Genomic DNA, 20,096 nt, shown 5'->3' on the forward strand with positions numbered 1-20,096 from the left:
GCACTGATAGAGGCAGTATATTAGAAAACGCTCCTATAGGTCATTCTGGAGTGCTGGTACAATCAACCTATGTGGTCGTTTAATTATGAGGATGCCTTGGCTAATGCAGGTTTAAGAAGAGCTGTGGAAAAGATAATATAGCCTGATCGCTCAGAACATTTCTCATTTGGTCGAAATAGAGTCTTTAAAATAAATGAAAAGGACACGGTATTGCTTAAAAAATCAGACAGACAACTTAAATTGCACAATGCACAAATGGTTCGGTGAATCTATGAAGTGTGAGTCTAATGTCGCTTTTCTGGATAAAAATCTTTTAGTTGAGAGAAAAAGGGGCATTTTTCATTTACCCATTATTAAAGATCAAAAAGGAAGCTTCAGCTTTCAGTTTTTCCTCTTCCAGACATTTTTGTCTTTGTAGTGCCCCTTTTTCTTCTCCATATATATATATATATATTTTTTCTTCTTCTTCTTTTTCTTTTTGTCAACAGTAAAAGACATGTTGCAGGTCAGGCCACTCCGCAGACTCATCTCCCTCTTTAGCTTGCCTGCTTACACCAACAAGTACCCAATTAAGCCGATGGCCACAAATGCACTCGTCTGTGTCTCTCTACTCCCTCCTCTCAGTTCAGCTCTTGGCTCCAGTCCTTCAAGACCTTTTCCTCTTATTAACCTTGTTGTCTTTCTGCTCCTCCTTTGCTTTCCTTTTTTTTTAACCTCATGATTCTCATTTCAGTCCTCTCTATGCGTCCTCCAGGATGAAACTGCAGGCGGACTGCGATTTGATTTGTTTGCTTGTCTGCCTGTTAATGACACACAGCCACACAAACACCACTGATGGGATTTTAATGAATTCCAATATTTTTAAAATTAGATTTGCTGAGGGTGTTAGGCAACGTCGCCAAGAGCGGCTGAGAAGTTTAGTGACACGTAGCATATTTAATTTTCAAGTCAACATTATATTTTCAAAAAACAGAAAGATAATCAATACAACAAGATGAATTATATGATTGTTTTTCCCCAAGAATTTATGCAGGAATTCTGAGCATCACTTTTCTGATCAACAACTCTTCTAACCCAAACTACATGCATATGACCATTACAAAAATGATTCATTTGAGAACTTTCTGATCTGCCACCATTATGCTAAAGGTTTGGTGAAGGCAACTAAAACTACTATATCAGGAAAAGCTTGTGTTCAACCAGTGTTGACCGTAGAAAACAGGATGTGAATGGTGACCTCATGTTTCGAAATCACTCACTGATTTTACATCAGTCAGTAAAGTCAATACATCTTGTGCCTTTTAAAAGTAGCGAATAAGTTGATAAGCAATCAACATTTTGTGAAACACTTGATAAATTTTAAATTTTAAAAATTTTAAAACCTGTTATACATTATGCATGAAATAATGTGACATACAGTATGTGTTTGTAAGTAAACTTGGTCCACTTACTCGCCACCATATGACACAGAACGTTCCCGTCTTGACTGTATGTACAGACAGAATGTGAGGTAAATTTGAGAGGCAGCATGATTGCTTGACTGGTCAATGGAAACAAGTAAGTGAGTATTAATTCCCTCAGGATGGTACAAACTGAGGAAGAAAAGCAACTGCAGTAGTTAAAAATATTTGAACTTGAGGGAAATTGTTCGCCCTTTGAATATACTTCATAAATGTACCGAGACGAACGGAAAAAGGAGAGAGACTACAGGGAAATGAGAAAAGAAATAGAGTTCCTGGTAAGTTCAGTCAGAGGCTGAGCTGAGCACGTACGTCCCACACTGTCTCCTAGAAATTATGTTGCAACTAAATTGCAACAGCAAATTTGTTTTGGTAGGAACATAATATTGGCGGAATGATATTTTCTCTAAACAAAATGAGAAAATGTTCTTAATTGATGTATTTGGCAAGTTGCAAAAACCGTATAAGTGGAATGTTCACAGTAAACTTAGCTCTTATTTTTTCCCCACCAAAATATCCAATCTCACAGTACAATACACACAAGTAGAAACTACAGCAATATTAAACTTTTTATGGTACTTTGACTGCAACTCGCAACCGAATGGAGCGTATATTGTAAACTCTGCCAAAAAACATGTGCCAACTAAAATGGGAAATACCATGAAGTTATTTCATCACCTGAAACATTGTCACCCGATACCGCAAGCAGAGTGCAAGTGTTTACAGTCACAACCACCAGCAAACCTGTCTCCTGGAGCGATCAAGAAGCTGCTAAGAGAAAAGCTGCAGCAACAAACTGTGCTGTCTGTGTTTTCTAGCATTACACCCTACGATAAAAAAGCAAAAAGACACACAGATATATCACATGCTGTTGCTTTTTTTCTTGCAAAAGGCCTTATTAAAGATGCTTATGAAAGTAATGGACCCAAAAACCAAAGAAAAGCAAAGAGTGTGTTCTGAAATTACATTTTTGGAAACCAAGTGTGTGTAAGTGTACTTTTTAGTGTCCTGTAATGCTTGAAGGTTGTTGCACAACCAAGAGTTTATATTGAGAATATTTAAATTTATTTTTGTATAATTATTAGAATTCATTTTCTGTTTGAAGTCCATACAATTCTTGGTCATTTTTCACATTTTGAATCCACTTAAAGGAAATCCTAACAGAAATTTAAGTTTAAGGGAACTTTGAAGTTCAAAAATATGAACTGATTTATATCGTGATATATATCGATATTGACTGATATGAAAAAAAAACTATAACTATGAACATAATCCAGGCAGTGATTACGTTTGTTAGCAATTTGAAAACAGTTTAGTGGTATATGAACGGAATTTCTAGGAGACAGAGTTGCTACGTCTGTACATTGGATGTTTTGGGATGAATCAACATGGACTGCTTAAATGGTTCAGCGGTAAAATTTGCATGAATGATGTGAGGCAAAAATTTGTTTCCCTTCCTATGTGAACACAACTTAGGAAAAGTGCTCAGAATCCTAGAATTTCTAACATTTACACTTTCATGGCAACAGAGCAAACATCATCTGCTGATGAGAAATGTGTAATATTCAGAGCAAGTGAGTAAGTAGACCTTGAGTAAGAAATTGTATTGTCAACAAGATGTTCATCATTTGTTGTAGGCAACTGGCTGATGCTCTTATTCGTAATTATTTTTAGGTTCAACCCCATAAAGGACATTTTCATTTTTGTTTCGCTGACATCACAACTCTGACATTTCACTCATAAAAACTGCATAAATCACCACCGTATATCCACACTGATTTCCTCCATTCATTCCCCATCAAACCCCATACATACTGACCCCAACTGTAATATAAAGGCGCTCCCTTTCAGAAATCATCCTGGCTTCCATTGTTAAAAATCAAATGAAAGTCTAAAATCCTGGTGGTAAAAGGCTCGATCAGGGGTAGAAGTGGTGCCATGTTCGAGCTGGGCAGAGCAGAAATTAGCCGTGATGATGGTAAATGGTCTGGCTCTGTTTCGCCATCTGAGGCCCTCATTAAGGGAAATGGCTTGCAGAGGCCCAGAGCAGAGATGATTGCACACACTGTTAACCCCACCAAGACAGTGTGTGTCCTATGTGTGTGTGTGTGCTTGTCTGTGACGAATCTACCCCCCATCCAACTATTGCCAGTGTGAAGAAATGATATGTCTCTGCCAAACCACATGTTGCTCTGTCATATACACAAGTGAAACACTTTTTGTTTTGGTTTTTGCCAGAAGCTGTCATCTTCTTGTTTTGTGCCATGTAATCTGTTCTGAAACAAACTAATTGATTTCCCCATACACAAAAAAAAATCTGTCAAAAACAAGATGCTGAAGGACTTCTAGATCTTTGAAGTCAGTGCTTAAAAATAACCAAAAAACAATCCTACATTTGCACTGCACAGCATTATGCAGAGACACCGCATGATGCATATAACATGGATGACTTGCATGGATGAACTCTTTACAGAGTCAGGCTCTCAGTCACACTACTCCCTCACCCACACGGATCAATGCTTTCACACTCACAGATCATTCAGTGGTTGCACTGATTAGGGATCAGATAAATGCTCCAGCAGCATGTTACACCCTCTGAATGACTGTATGGGCCCTATTTTAACAATCTAAAGCACATGGTCTGAAGCACATGGCGCACATGCATTGAGGGTGTGTCCAAATCCACTTTTGCTATTTTAATGGCGGAAAAATGGTCGAAAATGGCACCAGGTGCATGGTTCAAAGGGTTTGTCCATAGTCTCCTAATTAATCATGGGTGTGTTTTCAGCGTAACATGTAATAAACCAATCAGAGTGTCATTTCCCATTCTCTTTAAGAGCCAGGTGCACTTGCAACATGGCGGATTGCTCTTGTGATTGTGCATTTGCCAGAAGGGACACTTCTCTGCAGAGGAAACGGAACTGTTCATGCACAAAGTAAAGCGCACAATCCATAACGAGCACACTGGCCCCTGCTGCTCCTGGACCCTCCCGTGGGCCCAGACCACCAGTTTAAGATCCTGTTCATTAATTTGTTGTGAATGTATTTTCGTTTGGTTTTTGAAAAGGTTTTTTTTATTGCAGCTTTCTTCAGTTTCTTTAAAATCGTTTTGTTCAGTCATGGACTAACAGGTCAAATCATTGGGGTTTTAATTGCTGAAAGTATGAAAACCTGATCACTGTACTCTCAGAAACATTAAAGAATATTTGTTAAATATTGTTCAAAAATTAAATCATTAATTTTAATCATGTAAAGAATCATCAACACAGTTATGAGGACTTGTTGAGCTCTCCAAGGTGCTGATCCTGCTGCTGGCAGCAGATAGAAGCTGTCCAGATTTATTCCCTTCTTTAGTTTAATCATTGTTGTCACCTCATTTATTTCCTCATATGTTCCTCATGTCATCATGTATTGATGCAGCAGGACAGTCAATCTGTGTCTGATCCATTGTTGTCTGTCTGTTTAAATACCTCCATGTATTGCCACGATATGACCAAATAATTTTTAAATAAGTTTTATCTGTCATCACTGCGAATATTCTTTCACATTGTAATCCTTCTACTTGTAATCTTTTGCATGTTTGTGCGCTGCTGTGCGTCCTGTGTGTGTAACAAAGCAGAGTTACGCACGTTGTGTAGGCGCAAAGTGTCTCTTAAAAATAAGTCTTTATTTAGTTAAACAAAGGACTGAAGATAGTCGTTACTCTGCTGGACTGAAAATAGTTTAAGGGTTTTTGTTGGTCAATAGCGCAATCGCTCTCTTCTGCCTCAAGACAGCAATGCAACACACCTATGAGTGCTCTGATGGGTGCAAGTGCATTTGCTATTTAAAAAACGTGGGCGCTGGAAGGGAAAATGACAACTGCATCAGCCTTAAAATAACAAGGACACTTGTGCTGCGCTTGGCGCCACTTTGCGCCGGGCGTAAAATAGGGCCCTATATGTTGATATCGCTGGAACTGCTTTCTGACTGAGAACGACTCCTCACATTGATTTCAGTGTAATTTCTGGGTCACCTTAACTGCCATTATCACAGGTGTAGAGATGCTGTAGAGGTTACTCCCCACTGACCACTGATGTAGTTGCACTCAGGAGGAGTAAAGAGACTCTTTTTTTTACTCTTTTTTACAATCTGGCTAAAGCTGCTTGATTGCATTTAACATAGATTTATTCCTATTTGTCCTGTGGGGTTTCATGTCGCCAATCCTCTTAGTGCCAAACTACTTCCGTCCTGATTCATTTATTTTCTGTCATGTTCACTAATAGGGACCTTCTACCCAATGGACCTTAGTAGGTATAAATATGATAACCAAATGTTAAAGTGATAACACTGAGGAACTAGAGTTGCATCACCTATAATGATCTATATTTATAGGTCTATATTTATATTCTGGGGCTCTACTGGAATATATTTGCATGATTTACAGTTCAAAAAACTCATACTGGTCCTTTATGCAGCCCCTCAGTTCAGCCTCTGTCTGAAACAGGCCAATTTAGCTCCTGTCTCTTTAAGGCCCCCACTCTGTTCTGATTGGCCAGCTTCCTGAAACTACATAAACCAACAATAGTAGAAGGATTTTATTTCTTTTTCTCGTTCATTACTCAAAATGGAAACTTGTCAAATACATCCGTACACATTTGAACTCCAATGTGAACAGCCTGTGGAACAACCTTAGTGACAAGGTTTGTGGGTATTTGCGAACAATCTGACATCATCCAAGGAGGAATTAGAGGTAACGTCGCAAAATACTTTAAGAAACCATTTTTACATATGTTCATCTCAAGTTTTGAACTGACCATGTTTAACATAAATAATTGACATCATAACAGTATAAAATTTTATCAACATAACATTTTTGGACCAACTCTCTGGAGATGGTCTCACAGTGGGGACTCGGTAGGGAACTGAGGCTCCTTTTATTTCTTTCACATAGCATTTAGCTATTTTCTGTATTTTGAAAAAAGCCAGTTGTCAGAGTAGGATGAGTAGGCAAAGTGTGAAATTCAAGCAGATAATTGACTAGTCTCTTCAAGTTGAAAATAAAATAAAAAAGGCATGAGTATCAGAGAAGTGTCTTCACAGTTGGGCTAAGGGTGCTTTGCATTAAAAACACCAACTGTTCATTTGTTCAGTTCTGCTATGGATCTCTAGGAAAAAGTCACTATCTGGTGTATCCATGGCTAACGAGACAAGTTTCATTATTTCTATTCCTCCTCTGTCCTCACGTTTCTTTTGTATTCAGAAGTTTTCTACCATTAGATACGATGTAAATACATAAACAGTTTAAAGTCAAAGGTCAACACAAATGTATAAAAAGCCCCTTTTTTTCCCTTCAGATGTCATGAAGTTCACAGTGCTCATTAACACTTCCACTCCCAGTTAAATAAAAGATGGCAGACAGACCCAAAGAAAGAAAAAAGAGAGAACTGCAGAGATGGAAAATGAAGATGACAACCAAGATCAAAGAATGAAAATGGATAATGAGGGACTTCCATCTGATCTCTCATTCATTCTTTCTTTTTTCTTCTGACCACTCCAATACACAGCTCCACTGATCAGGTTTTAAAAGGAAATAAGCTGCATATTTCAATCTTCATGTCATACAGAGAGAGAGAAGGCAAGAAATAAACATGTTTGCTTTGGTTTAGGACAATAATTGTGTGGTTTAAAGCATCAGTACAATATAGCAGGTACAATATTTGGCATTAACTTAGCTTTTTCCTGAAAAAACAAAAGACAAAAAAACACCAATTTTATCATTTGTGAGGTTTTGTTCACATTCCAGGCATATATTTCTTACAATGAATTATGCTGACATAGAAGCCAGCCAGTTTCCTCTTATACTATTTAGCAAAATAAATATGTAATATGTAAATATATTTTTAGGATACAGATGCAGTCATACACTCCCTCACTCTTTCACTGACTCACAGACACATTAACACTTCAACACTTGAAATTTTCAGTAATGTATTTTTGATATTCATTTCCTGTGATTGTAATATAGTAAACGCTACACCTTGCAGCTCCAGCTGTGTTGGCTTCAGCGCACATATGTACGTCTAAATTAAAACAAGATGTGACATTTGTTTTTGGAACAGTCTAAAAATTCATTGCTTGAGAAAATCCTGCTGTAAAATTCAAGCTCTTATACTGGCTGACTGTGAACCACTTAAGTAAAATCTACGCTTGAAAAAATGGTTTGTTAAAATCCACTTCAACACACATTAGATAATGACTCTGATCTCATTATATAACACTGTTAAACCAGCCCGAGATAGAGAGAAACATATGGTGAGAGAGGAGAGGTTGAGAGAGAATCAGGAATAGAATCAAAGAATGAAGGAAAGAAAAATTGATAGAGATTTAGTCAATTTTGGCAAATTACTCCTCCTTGCACTAAAGACATGTAGAAGAGAGATACTGAGTAAGAAGAAGAAGAAGGAAAAGGAAAGATATTAATGAAATGATAAGAATAGATAGAAAGTGAACAGTTTGGCCTGTTAAAGCTAAGGACTCCACTTTCAATTCAATCAATTTACTTGATTTCATACAATATGTCCATACTCAAAATTAAATATCATGCACTAGAAAAAAGGAGACCAAGAGTCAAAAAGATAAAATAGTATATAAATATAGACCATTACTGTACATCCAATCACTTCTGGCTCCTCATTAGTATCAGAGTTAAGGTCTTTGCACACCAAGTCCATTTTTTTCGTCCGAAATCGTCCCACATTAAAAAATAAATACGACGTCACGTTGTCATGTTTACACACCAACTCCGAAAGTTTCGTCCGTCATTAAAGTTTTCGGAGCAGGTTCGATTTTCTGTGTTTTTTTGCATCCTTCAAAAGCCTTTACAGAGTTGTTTGACCACTCAGAGCCAAACGACACAGCCTCGAAACACTGATACTATCAGCTCCAGCAGAGAAGTTATACACAGACTGATCACAGGACAACTATTGACCATGATCTTGTCTGTATGTTGCAGCGTTTTGAGGCTGTGCCCTGAATATCTGCAGATCCAGTCGAAAGGCTGATCACCTGTCATCACCTGTGATCAGATGTGTGTGTGCTGCCAGCCGCTGTTCACGATCAATTGGATCATCCTCACTGCTTGACGACTACATTTTGCCTCGTATTGCGAATTTTCGCAACGAATATAGTAACAAAACGCATCGGACTCAGTGTGCAAGGTTTCTGTGCGTAACGATTTTTGTCGGATGATGGATTAAAAAAATGCATATGAAAAAAACGGACTTGGTGTGCAAAGACTATTATAGTTTGCAGATACCTTTATAGGGGCAGGTACTCAAAGTTTAAAGGGAGCCACATGGAACAAGATTTTAACACAGCATACATCAACATAATATGCAGAATAACCTGTTGAATTATAGCAACCAATAATCTAATCGAATGTAATGTGAAATCCTACAGGACACTCACTTATATTTGAGATCCAGCTCCAGCTCTCCTCTCATGTCATTGGTTTTAGTGGTATCACTTTAAAAAGTCTTTTTGGCTGGTGGTAGGAAGTCTTTTCAATGACACAGGTGTCATAGAATCTGCTGGTTTTCACATGGTGCCAGCACAGACGCTGACAGATTGTCTGTCACCTTCATTGCTCATTAGGTGGGTTTTTTTTTTTTCCTGCAATTGATGTCAAAGTCAATCTAATTTTGGAATCTTTAATCATCAAGTGGCAGTTAAGGTTAGACAGGGTGACCATTAACTGCCTGGTACTTTAAGGGAGAGCACAGATACAGTATGACAAAAGAGATTTTTCTTTACTTTGATTTAGAACTATCTTGCTTTGGGGAAAATACTTATCAGGGTCTCTGTAAATGCAAAAAAATGTCAGCATCAAAAGCAACTAAAACATGACTGACAGTTGAGAATGAACACTAGTAGGCTTGGAGTATCGCCATGTGTCCTGCTGCTTAGTGTTATCATATCATAAGCCTTCAGAAAAGTTACAGATTTCACACACAGCTTGACTTCAAACTAATCAAAAGAAAAAAAAATTGACTTTGAGATGGGTTACAGGACTTTTGATTCATTACCATGGAAATGAAGGAAGTCAAATGTAATATAATCATTGCCCAGCACCCTCACAGATTCGACGTGATGATGATGATGAACACATCACGGTATGAAGTCTGCAAGGGCTCAGTCCGTAAGTCTGGAGGGTGGACATACAGCTTCAGCCGTTGTTGCTGCTGTATGCAGTCATGTTTTTATCCAAATCAAAAGTAATGCAGTAATGCATCTTGACTACAAAGAGCACATCAGTCTGTGCATTGAAGATACAAATACAACATTATCTATTGAACCATAATTATCTATTTAACCATCTATATATATAAACTTTCAACTGCATTGTACCATACTATAGAAATATGCAGCATAAATCATATGTTTAAAGCTACACATAAACACAGTATAGTAAAGTGAGAGGTGCACTGACAAACCAATCCACATCATATCTAAATTCACAATACAGATTGCAATAAATTAACTCTCTTTTTTTTTCTCTCCAGGGTGCTTAGTCATGCTGCGGCAGTATCACAAGCACCTGTGCTAAAGGGAAGAAAGCAAACCACAAGAGCCAGAGTCACTATCCCTGATGACAGCCCCTTAAGAACAAACTATAACTGAGTCATCAAGATTCATTTGACAGGATGACAGTTTCACAACTGTTCTTAGGGTGGATTTTGGGTTTTGGCAGCCATCACCTCTGACTGCAGCATATTGTCACACAAACACAAACAGTCTTGAAGCCGTCTTGAACATCCAGTGCTTTGAAAAGAAGACATTAGTGTTCTTTTGAGTTTCATCTGAGCACTCGGTCTGTGTCCCAGAACCATTTTAGAAGTGACAAGGCTGTAATGTCACTTTGTGGTCACAAAAAGCCTTCTACATCAGGTGAACTTTCAGGTAGGTGATGTGTTTTTAAGAGCTGAGCTTGTGGGCTTGAGTACTCTCTGAGACAATACCAGGAAGGATGTGAGACTGAAAACAGGAAAGAACCTGCAGGCAAAAGCTTTTAAGTTTTTTTTTTAAGGGCAAAATCCACCTATGATTGTAGCGATGGAGGATTGTGCTCAAACTACAGCTCATTTTAGTAGCTTCTTTGATTTACCAACCAAAATAAAACGAATAATAATACAAGATTCATAGTCATGCTAATCAGTACACAATATCTGTACCACTAATATAATTTTACTGCATCTTTCATTTCAACCAAAGAAATATGCCAGTTTAAGAGCTGTTATTTCTGTAAATTGACTTAAGAAAACCTGTACAGCTGCATATACTTCATCCACGGTTGTCACCTTTTTTTCTGGTTTGGGAACAATAAGATCAAAATCCCATTCTTAAACCGACCGACAAAATTAAGATTGTCTCAGTTGTTTTTCAACTGGTGGAAACAGCTGTCAGTGACCTCAGCAGGAGATCTATTTGAATCACTGAAGAAAGAGTGTGGGCCTGTGATTCACAGGTCTGGCTACTTCCAGCTACAGCTCTGATGACATATTTTTTGCAATATGTTAAGTGACAGTTAACCAGCATGATCTGAAAAAAAATATTAATTGAATGTCATGGGCCTGTGGACTCATGAATCTAAAAAAACAGTCCAACAATTAAGGAAAAACCTCTTTTTTATGTCTTAGCTTTTTAGTCCAGTTGAATCAGACCCTGGTTCATTGATTCGTTTGGGCAGGTTTTAACACAGCAGTCATACTCATACTTGTGCTGACCAAAACAATCCTACCAAGACCCTTTGGAGGAGGTGGTCTCGGTCAAACGAACTCTGAAGCGGTTTGTTTGTAGTGGGAACGTGATCCAACATTGATCCGACCCAACTACTAGGCGTACTCTGCAAGGTTTGAGCTAAATTTGCTGATTTGTCACTGCTTTGGTAAAGGTTTGGCTAGGCACAAAAGCTAAGGAAAAGGTAAGATTGCAGTCATGATAAAAAATAATCCAACATTTACTATTGGTGGGAAACATCCACGTGCTTTTGACTCTGAATAAGACATGGGACAAGTGTCTTTTTCAGAATGTTGAATGAAATGGGCCTTTTTTTTTTTAAAGTTACCAATAAAGCTAATAATGAGATTATAACATGAGCTGTTGCATGTGTGCAAGTCATTGTGAGTCCTTCATGTATCCATATATTGTCTTGTTATATTATAATTTCATTCAGTTTTGTGTAGATATTTTGATACACCTGTTAATCTGAACAGTCATGCCACTAAAGTGCATTGAAATTAAAAAACGAATAGAGAAAGACAGATAGGACACAAGGCAGAAAGAAGAGCTAGTGTGCATGTCCTGAAAATATGCAAATGAGAGTGTGTGTCTGTGAGAAGTCATGTGACAACCAGCTATATTTGGTGTCTGTTGGTGTCTCACACACACACACACACACACACACACTTATGCAGACACCCTCTGTTCTCTGTACGAGGGATTGATTTGCAGTGCAAAAGTAAATGGCCTCATAATTCACCGTGGTCATTAGGAAGGAGGAAGGCACAGTCATTACCCTGTGTCTCACACACACACACACACACACACACACACACACACACACATACACACACACACAGGCTAACTAGCACACACACAACAGGTACAGACAGAAACACTCGCAGACATACACTTATGCATTCATAGCGTAACAGCCATAAACAGACAGGAAGGAACAGTTCTTTATCTGTTTTGACTTTAATACGATCATTATACGAGCAGATTTTGCAATGTCTTTCTTTTTTATGCCAATAAATTAGAGACCAAAAAAAAACAGAGAACAAAAAAAAGATACACACACGTCATCCACTCCAATCTGCAGAGTATTCCAGGTCAAAGGGTCAAGAACTAGCAGATATGACATGACAGCCATCCAAAGCCTCTTCTCTCTGCTGGTTCGCTTCCTATCAAGGATTCGCACACGGATGACATGACAGCACTTTTTTTTTCTTTTTCGTATGTCTCTCTAATGCACAGACCAGCAGTCCCTTTTCCCAACGCTTTCAACCGTGCAAGAGCAGTTACCATCAAGATGTAATAGAGAGGTAAAGAATGTAAGATATGTGTTTGGTGGTGGTGGGCAGGTGGTGTATACCAGACTTTTTTTGTTGAATGAGGTGCCTACTGGGATTTACGGCACAGACTGGAACATAGCAAACAGTAAATTTGCTGGCCATAATGGGATGCACAGCTGCATGATCCCTGTAGTATAATCTTCAGGCTGATCTGTTCAATAGCCACAGCGGTTATTGTATGGTAAATTAAAACCAAGGTCATGTATGAATGCAATACTGATGATGTATTCAGTAGTATCTTTTATTACTTATTAAAGTAACAGAATATTATAGTAGTTATGTTCACTATAAGGTCACTCAGCTTTATCAGATATGTTCTGGATATCAGACAGAACCTTATACAAACGATAAAGTAAATTAACGGGTGCTCCAGATCGCAATTATTATTATTATTTTTGATGTTTCAGTATTTACTGATACTGCTTTTGCTTACCACGCAGTCCTGCTAAATAATATAACACATCTGCTGCCTCCATGACATGCATTAGTCATAATCGATAATATAGTGTTATTGATGAAGACACTCAATAAAATGAGACGCTTCCTTATATCTTAATATTATGACTGTTTCTTGCCTGTAAGGAGCTGTACATTAATATTTGTTTGTTTGGATGGTCATGGTCCTCAGTGGTGAACTACTACTACTACTACTACTACAACTACTACTACTACTCATGCTAGTGAACTACTAGCATGAGAAAAATTATGGGTTCATTTGGTAATTTCATTCAGAGGAAGCGCTTGGCCCCATATCACATATTCGAAGATATTAAAAAGCTAAAAGTACATCAATTCATTTGATGACTGATTCAGAGCCGTCTTTAATTATAACCACTCATTGTTTACTTTAACTCGAGGATCCTTTTATGCTTGCGTGCGATTGCAGTTCCTGTTAAATTAATGTCTTTAATGTTATTAAATCAGTGAGTAAAGTGAAGAGGAAAACTGTAGTCAAAGTGCTTCTATGCATTCTCCAATAAACTACATTCATCTTCCAATCATTCCTACCACTATGAAGAATCATCAGGATCTGAGGCCTGCGTCTCCAAATTAGATTATGTTGTTAGTCAGTTATCTCGGCGGCTTTGTTTACACACACATAACGCTGCTACCGAGAAACACTCCACATAAATATGGAGGGCAAGATTTCATGACGAAAGGCATCAATATAACAACCATCTGCCACCTTTCATGAAAAGCAACAGTCTTGAATTCCTAAGTGGAATAGGTTTGAGGAGCACGCGTGAGCAAATCCATCAAGTTAGCTTGACAACATCATAATAGCTTTGTGGCACAGGCCCCAGATATATACCTATTTGGCTAAAAATACATTTTTGCTAATATTTCAAATAGCAAATACCTTCAAATCTAACACATAGAACCCTAAAATCTCATGAAATATTGAAATAAATGTGACATAATTAATCACCAACAATGATTTATGCTTTTTGCTGTATCAACAGATGTAATGGTGGCACTGCAGTAACAGTTAAAATATTTAAAGATAATAGAAAATAAAGGCTTACAGCAATAGCATTGTTTTCTTAACTTTCATCCCTTTTTGTTTCTTCGCTTGTTCCCTCTTTACCTCTTCATTTCCACCCTTTCTTTCTCTCCTTCTCTTTTTGCCTCATTTGCCGTTTACTCTCCTCTCTCCTGTCATGTTCCCCTTCCCTTCCTACCTAGTGTTAGCGGCACGCACAGTACCGCTAGCATGGCTGTCAACTCTCAGTCTTGTTTTTAACCTTTACCCAAAAGTCTGTCAGTCTATGTTAAGTAAAACAGCCGTGTCCAGATGCATCATTCTCCAAAGTAAAAATCAGAGCAGCAACCTGCAGACAAACCTGTGTGACGACTGAAGGAAAAAACTAAACAGACTTAGTCAGGAGGAGGATAATGACTATTACTGAATGCAGATAACACACACACACACATACTCTGATAAGTAAAGGGGACTACAGAGGAGATGAAAAACGAGAGGATATCAGATAATGTGACATTGGATGCTTCCCACTCTTTCTCCCTGATTCTCTTTCATTTCGCATCTTTTTCTCTCTGTGGCCTTTTTTTTATCTCAGCTTGTCTTTGTATGTCTCTCTGTTTATTGACCTTCCCCTATTTCTGTCTCTCTTCTCATCTTCAATCTATTTTCACTAAAAAGAACTCTGAATAACACCCTGGATCTGGACATACCATTATTGGGGTCGGAATGAATTTTTCTCTGAAAGATACAGAGATAGATGAAGATACACACAAAAAACATTTGAATTTGACCTTGGTAATGATGCTGAATGAAAAGGGCACACACACACAAAGACACACACGCATACAAAAATTTTAATTGGTCCTGAGCTGACTGAGAGGTCAAAACCAACACTGTGTGTGTGTGTGTGTGTGTGTGTGTGTGTGTGTGTGTGTGTGTGTGTGTGTGTGTGTTTTCTTTTCTTTTCTTTTTTTTTGTGACAAACACTCACACTCAGGCCATCTGTGTAATTACCTATTCAGTCAGCTTCATGTCTCTGAGCCAAAGTATGAATGTTTGATGTCTCTATTCAGAGAGACACTTTTGGAGTGATACAAGTGTCTGACGTCACCACAACAACAGCAGAGTGGACCGAGAGATCATTGTCCTGTAGAGGGCCGGTCCACCAGCAGCCATGAAAGCTGAGCAAAACACCGCACACACATCTGTCATTTAAACCAACGAAAAATAAGCTGTAAAACCAGTGTTTGCAGTGGTAAATAAGCAGTAGCTTATTTGCATTTTCATCCCATTTTGCTCTTCACTTCATAATACCACATCATTTTTAACCCTTGTGCTGTCTTAAGGGTGAAGTCGCTATGTTCAACAGCAGAGAAAACTCCCTTAATGAGCTTTTTCTCAACTTGAAATTTGATGACTTTACATAGAACATTAGAAAAAGTGAAACACTGCCTTTGTTCACATTTCCATGACAGCTGTACAACACCAGGGTATGAAGATTATCTCGCTTTCATTTTTGACCTGGCAGCTATAAAATCATTTGCACACTACAACAACCACAAACACATACACACACACACATTTTTGTCAAAGAACAGCAAAATAACACAGTCCTTATTGACAGAATGGCAGCACAAAATGTCATAAGGATGACCTCGGGGCCCACAGGACATGCAGTTGCCCATGCCCAAGATATCACCTCAACAGTCTACATGTTTATCACACCAGCCATCGAAAAAATCAACCTGGTGATGACAAATTTGGAGGGTTTCTGTAAACATAGAGACAACTGGAAAAGGATGGATGTGATCAATCTGTGCGCCTACATAGGGCTGCTAATCTTAGCGGGTGTGTTTAGGTCCTGAGGAATGGCTACAGCTACGTCTCTGAGATGTAGAGAGTACAATTTTCCGTGCCAAAATGCCAGTGAAAGTCTTTCACACTTTCTCAAGAATGCTACAATTTGATAACTGTGAGTCAATACCTGCAAGACATGTGAGAGACAAACTGGCAGCCATTACTGTCAAAAGGGTTGCTGTCCTTTACAGCAGTATATGTCTAGCAAGCCAGCAAAGTGTGGCATCAAGATATGGATGACCTGTGATGCACAATCCAGCTACGCTTGGAAGATGCAAGTCTACACAGGGAAGCCGACCAGTGGAGGCCCAGAGAAGCACCAGGGAATTTGGTTTGTGCTTTATGTCACAGGTGGACTGAGGGGGCACAATGTCACATGTGACAATTTTTTTTTTACCTCTTAAAAAGAGGAAGATCACCATAGTTGGCACAGTTAGAGAGAACAAGCCTGAGCTCCCCCTGTACTCCTCTTAACGAGAAAGAGAAAGAGAAAGAGGCTTTCTCATCAAGAATGTATTACTATGTTGCCAAAAAAAAGTTCAAGACTGTTATTGTTTCTCTTCAGTAAGATGCATTTCTGCTACTTTCTTAGGTTATACAAGTGCAATCTTGCAAATAATAATAATAGTAATAATAATAAATCTTTATTTTAGTAAAGAAAACAATTATGACATGTGTTGTATTAAAAATGAGTGGTGCCCACTGATTAAATACAGTCTTTCTGCACTGTGAAGAGGGAAAACCCAGATATTCACGAAGTTTGTGATGAACAACAGGTTGTTTCTTCATGTAAAATAGGTTTGGGGTTTAAAATTCACTTAAGCTGCTTTATTTTAGGGGTTTAGTGAAGGCGGTTCATTTTCGACACTTAGGACAAGGGGAGTATACAGAATGTTAAGATTATACAAGGGTTAATAATATACTGTTTCCTGTAAACTGCAGTCACATCTTCATGCTGTAAACAGGATTTTCAGTGTATAGAGACATAAAATCTCACTGAAAATCTGATCTGATCTGCTCCTTTAAATCTGGGAGTATATATGTGAAAATCTATACAAAACTGCATGGGTGTAACTATACATCATGATGTGACATTTTGTGACACAAAAATGTTACAAAATACATTGTAGAGCTGGAAAAAATATTGCAGTATACTTTTTTTTAAAATTTATATATATATATATATATATATATATATATATATATATATATATGATTCCAAAAGATTATTGCTTGATATTGTTTCATTCAGTTATGATTCAGTTATGATAGAGGCCACATTAACACTGTGAACAGTTAGCAATCTCTTAACAAATCAAAGAAAATAAAATGAAATGTTCTGGGCCAAAAATATTAATTTGCCATGATGGGTTTTTTTTTTTAGGATTTTATTGTACGGTAAGGTGTTTAGAGAGAATTAGTAATGATGATATTCTATTCTATTGATCATCTTCTTTTCAGTTTACTTTTACACAGATTAAAGTCTGCTTGTAAAATAAAATATTTTCTCTTTCTCTCTCTCTTCAAGTGATCCAGTTATTTGCAGTTTAAACTTCGAACCAAAATGTTAAGTATTAATTAAACTACCTTTATATTGTCAAATATAAGCTGGTAACACAAATAATCACATTGTCACATATCATATAGTTGTGGGTGCAACATATTCAAAGAAATAAAGGTCCAGAATCCAGAATAAAGGCGTGGTAAAACAAAATAAAAAAGTATTCAGATACAATATTTAGTTAAAAACCAAGACAAAATCTGTTCAAATATTGTGTTTGAAGTTTTTTTTTTTCTCCTTTTTTACATGGTGGACTTGAATAAATAAATCAACAAGCTCACAGTCCATCAGCTCACAGACCAGCAGCCTGTTTACCATCAGAGATTTGCTATCTGGGCCACTCTGTGAAGCTCAGAGCCCAGTCACAATCTAATTAGACTCTCTGGTACTAAAAACTCAGTTCAATGCCAGATCTGCTTTACAGCAGATGGTCAAAACTGATCCACACTGACTCACCACTTTGTAACTAAAATTCTGGCCATTTTAAGGATCTTAGGCAGAGAGAAGTGTTTAACAACTGGATTTAGAAATAAGTTTTCAGTTTCCAAGAAATACTTTTTGTAACACCATAGAACAGCACATACATATATAAGAACGCACCAAATACCTTATGTACATGCATAAACGATATATCAACATCTGGGAGTGAACAAATGGAGACTGGAAGAAGAAGAGGTGTCTTCACTTCAACTAATTTCCTTCTTTCCTCTCATTTTTCTCTCTATTATTCTACTACCCCTGACAACATGTCCGTAGGGAACAGAGAATAACAGAGAATAAACACTTCCTTCTTAGTGAATTCCACTCTGTCCTCCATGTTTCCATCTGGGGATTCAAACGAAAAACAGCAACATCCAGATTCATTGTGACTACTTAGCCAATCAGTATACAGCATTTAATTGGCTCAGGTGTGTTCTCTACTGCTCTCCAGGGACAGTTAAGATTTACTTGACATCCTTCTTCTGTTCCTATTGCCCTTATGTGTATTCTCTTCCTTCACTTACATCCTGTTCTCGCTCCATAGATCCACCTTGCTCAGTCTGGTCAGCCAACAACAACATGAACATTGTTATTATGTGTTGCACAGCTGAGCTATATCACCTTTCACCTTTTTTACTGGATTTGTTTGTTGTTTTACTGCTTGGTTTTCTTCAAATCGTTCATGTGATATATTGTTTTATTGGATGCTACATATGTTTTTTTTATTCATTTACTTGAACTAATAATGACAGACTTGAAAATGATGTGAAACATGTCCCTCCCTGACATCCAGTGACCCCCTGATTTGTGTTTTTTTTTTCATGAAGCTCTCAAAAAAATGTTGAAAACATCTTAATATCTCTTTTTTCTTCAAATACACACAGAGTCAGCTATTCATAGACACTTCACATGCCATCTTTCATTGTTAAAGCAAACGATACACATCAAAACACTCCTCTAGAGCTGCACTTAAAAAAATCAAACTAATATTCTGACACCAGCAGATTACAAAAGTTAAAAAAAGTCAATCATAGCAGTTCTTAACATCAGTGGGAGTTAGTTTTAAAGTGGGATGAGTCGGTGGTTCCAGAAGTATTTTTTTCCACTTTAAATTTCCATTTTAAAGCTGTACTTATCATTACTTTTATATTAACTATTGGTCAAAAGACTGCAATTAACTTGAAAGGAGTCATGTAGCGGCAAACCCACAGAGAATTATCACTAAGGCTGCAGTCCCCTTCAGCTCTTCAAAGCATTTCAGTGTCTTTCAGTTCATTGTTTTAGTTTTAACAACTTTATTGTTTTGGTTTGGTCTCATTGCTCTCATCAGCCTAGTTATTTGGTAGCAGTAGGCAGCTGTTTTCAGCACAAAAAAAAAATATGAAAAAATCAAACAGCTCAGCTCTCCAAACAATAGACAGTCAAAGAGATGGACTTACTGGTGAGGAAAGTGGAAGATTAAGCAGTTAAAGAGCCAAACTCAGGAGTTGGTGGAGACCAAACTAGAGCTAAAATGAGAGTGAGGGTGGCCAGACTCCAAATGAATGCTAATGTTGCCCTGTGTCTGCTGGGTGTGTAAGTATGCAATTGTTGCCTAACATTTTCACCATATCAAAATCAATTAATACATGAATTTCTTGTTTTAATCCTCAGTGTTCCTAAACATAGAAACATGACAGTCTTTTGGGAATAATTTAACAATATTACAGCCATAAAATACATAATATGTATTTTAACAATAAAATACATAATATGTATTTTATGGCTGATTTAAACTGTTGAATGTTCTATCAGTTTTCTACAAAGTGCAATCTTTATTTTCAGATCACCATTAGCAGATGCACAACAGAATATCGAGTTCTGTGACTGGATGTTTCTTAACAAAGATCCCCTTGAACCAGAACTGTTTCATCTTCATCTGGGGCTTGGACATGTCCCAACTGTCAGTCACCTCATATTGTCTATGCAGAAAATGAATGATCCTTTACTTTCTGAGCTTTTTGGTTCCAAGACCCATTGGTACAGTCGCACAACACCTTAGATTTGATCATTTGTTTTTTCCTTATTATTATTGTTATTGTTTTTTTAATATCACCTGATGTTTTTTGCTTTAAGAGACGATTTCATTGTGATGTTTCAGA

At 37.5% G+C, this 20,096-nt stretch overlaps 1 protein-coding gene across 3 annotated transcripts in view; it reads right to left on the reverse strand.

Moving 5' to 3' along the window:
• Positions 1 to 20,096, reverse strand: part of oprl1 (opiate receptor-like 1) — a 105,002-nt gene that overhangs the window by 66,866 nt on the left and 18,040 nt on the right. The window lies entirely within an intron of this gene.

This window comes from Thunnus maccoyii, chromosome 4 (assembly GCF_910596095.1).
Source record: "Thunnus maccoyii chromosome 4, fThuMac1.1, whole genome shotgun sequence".
NCBI classification, from domain to species: domain Eukaryota; kingdom Metazoa; phylum Chordata; class Actinopteri; order Scombriformes; family Scombridae; genus Thunnus; species Thunnus maccoyii.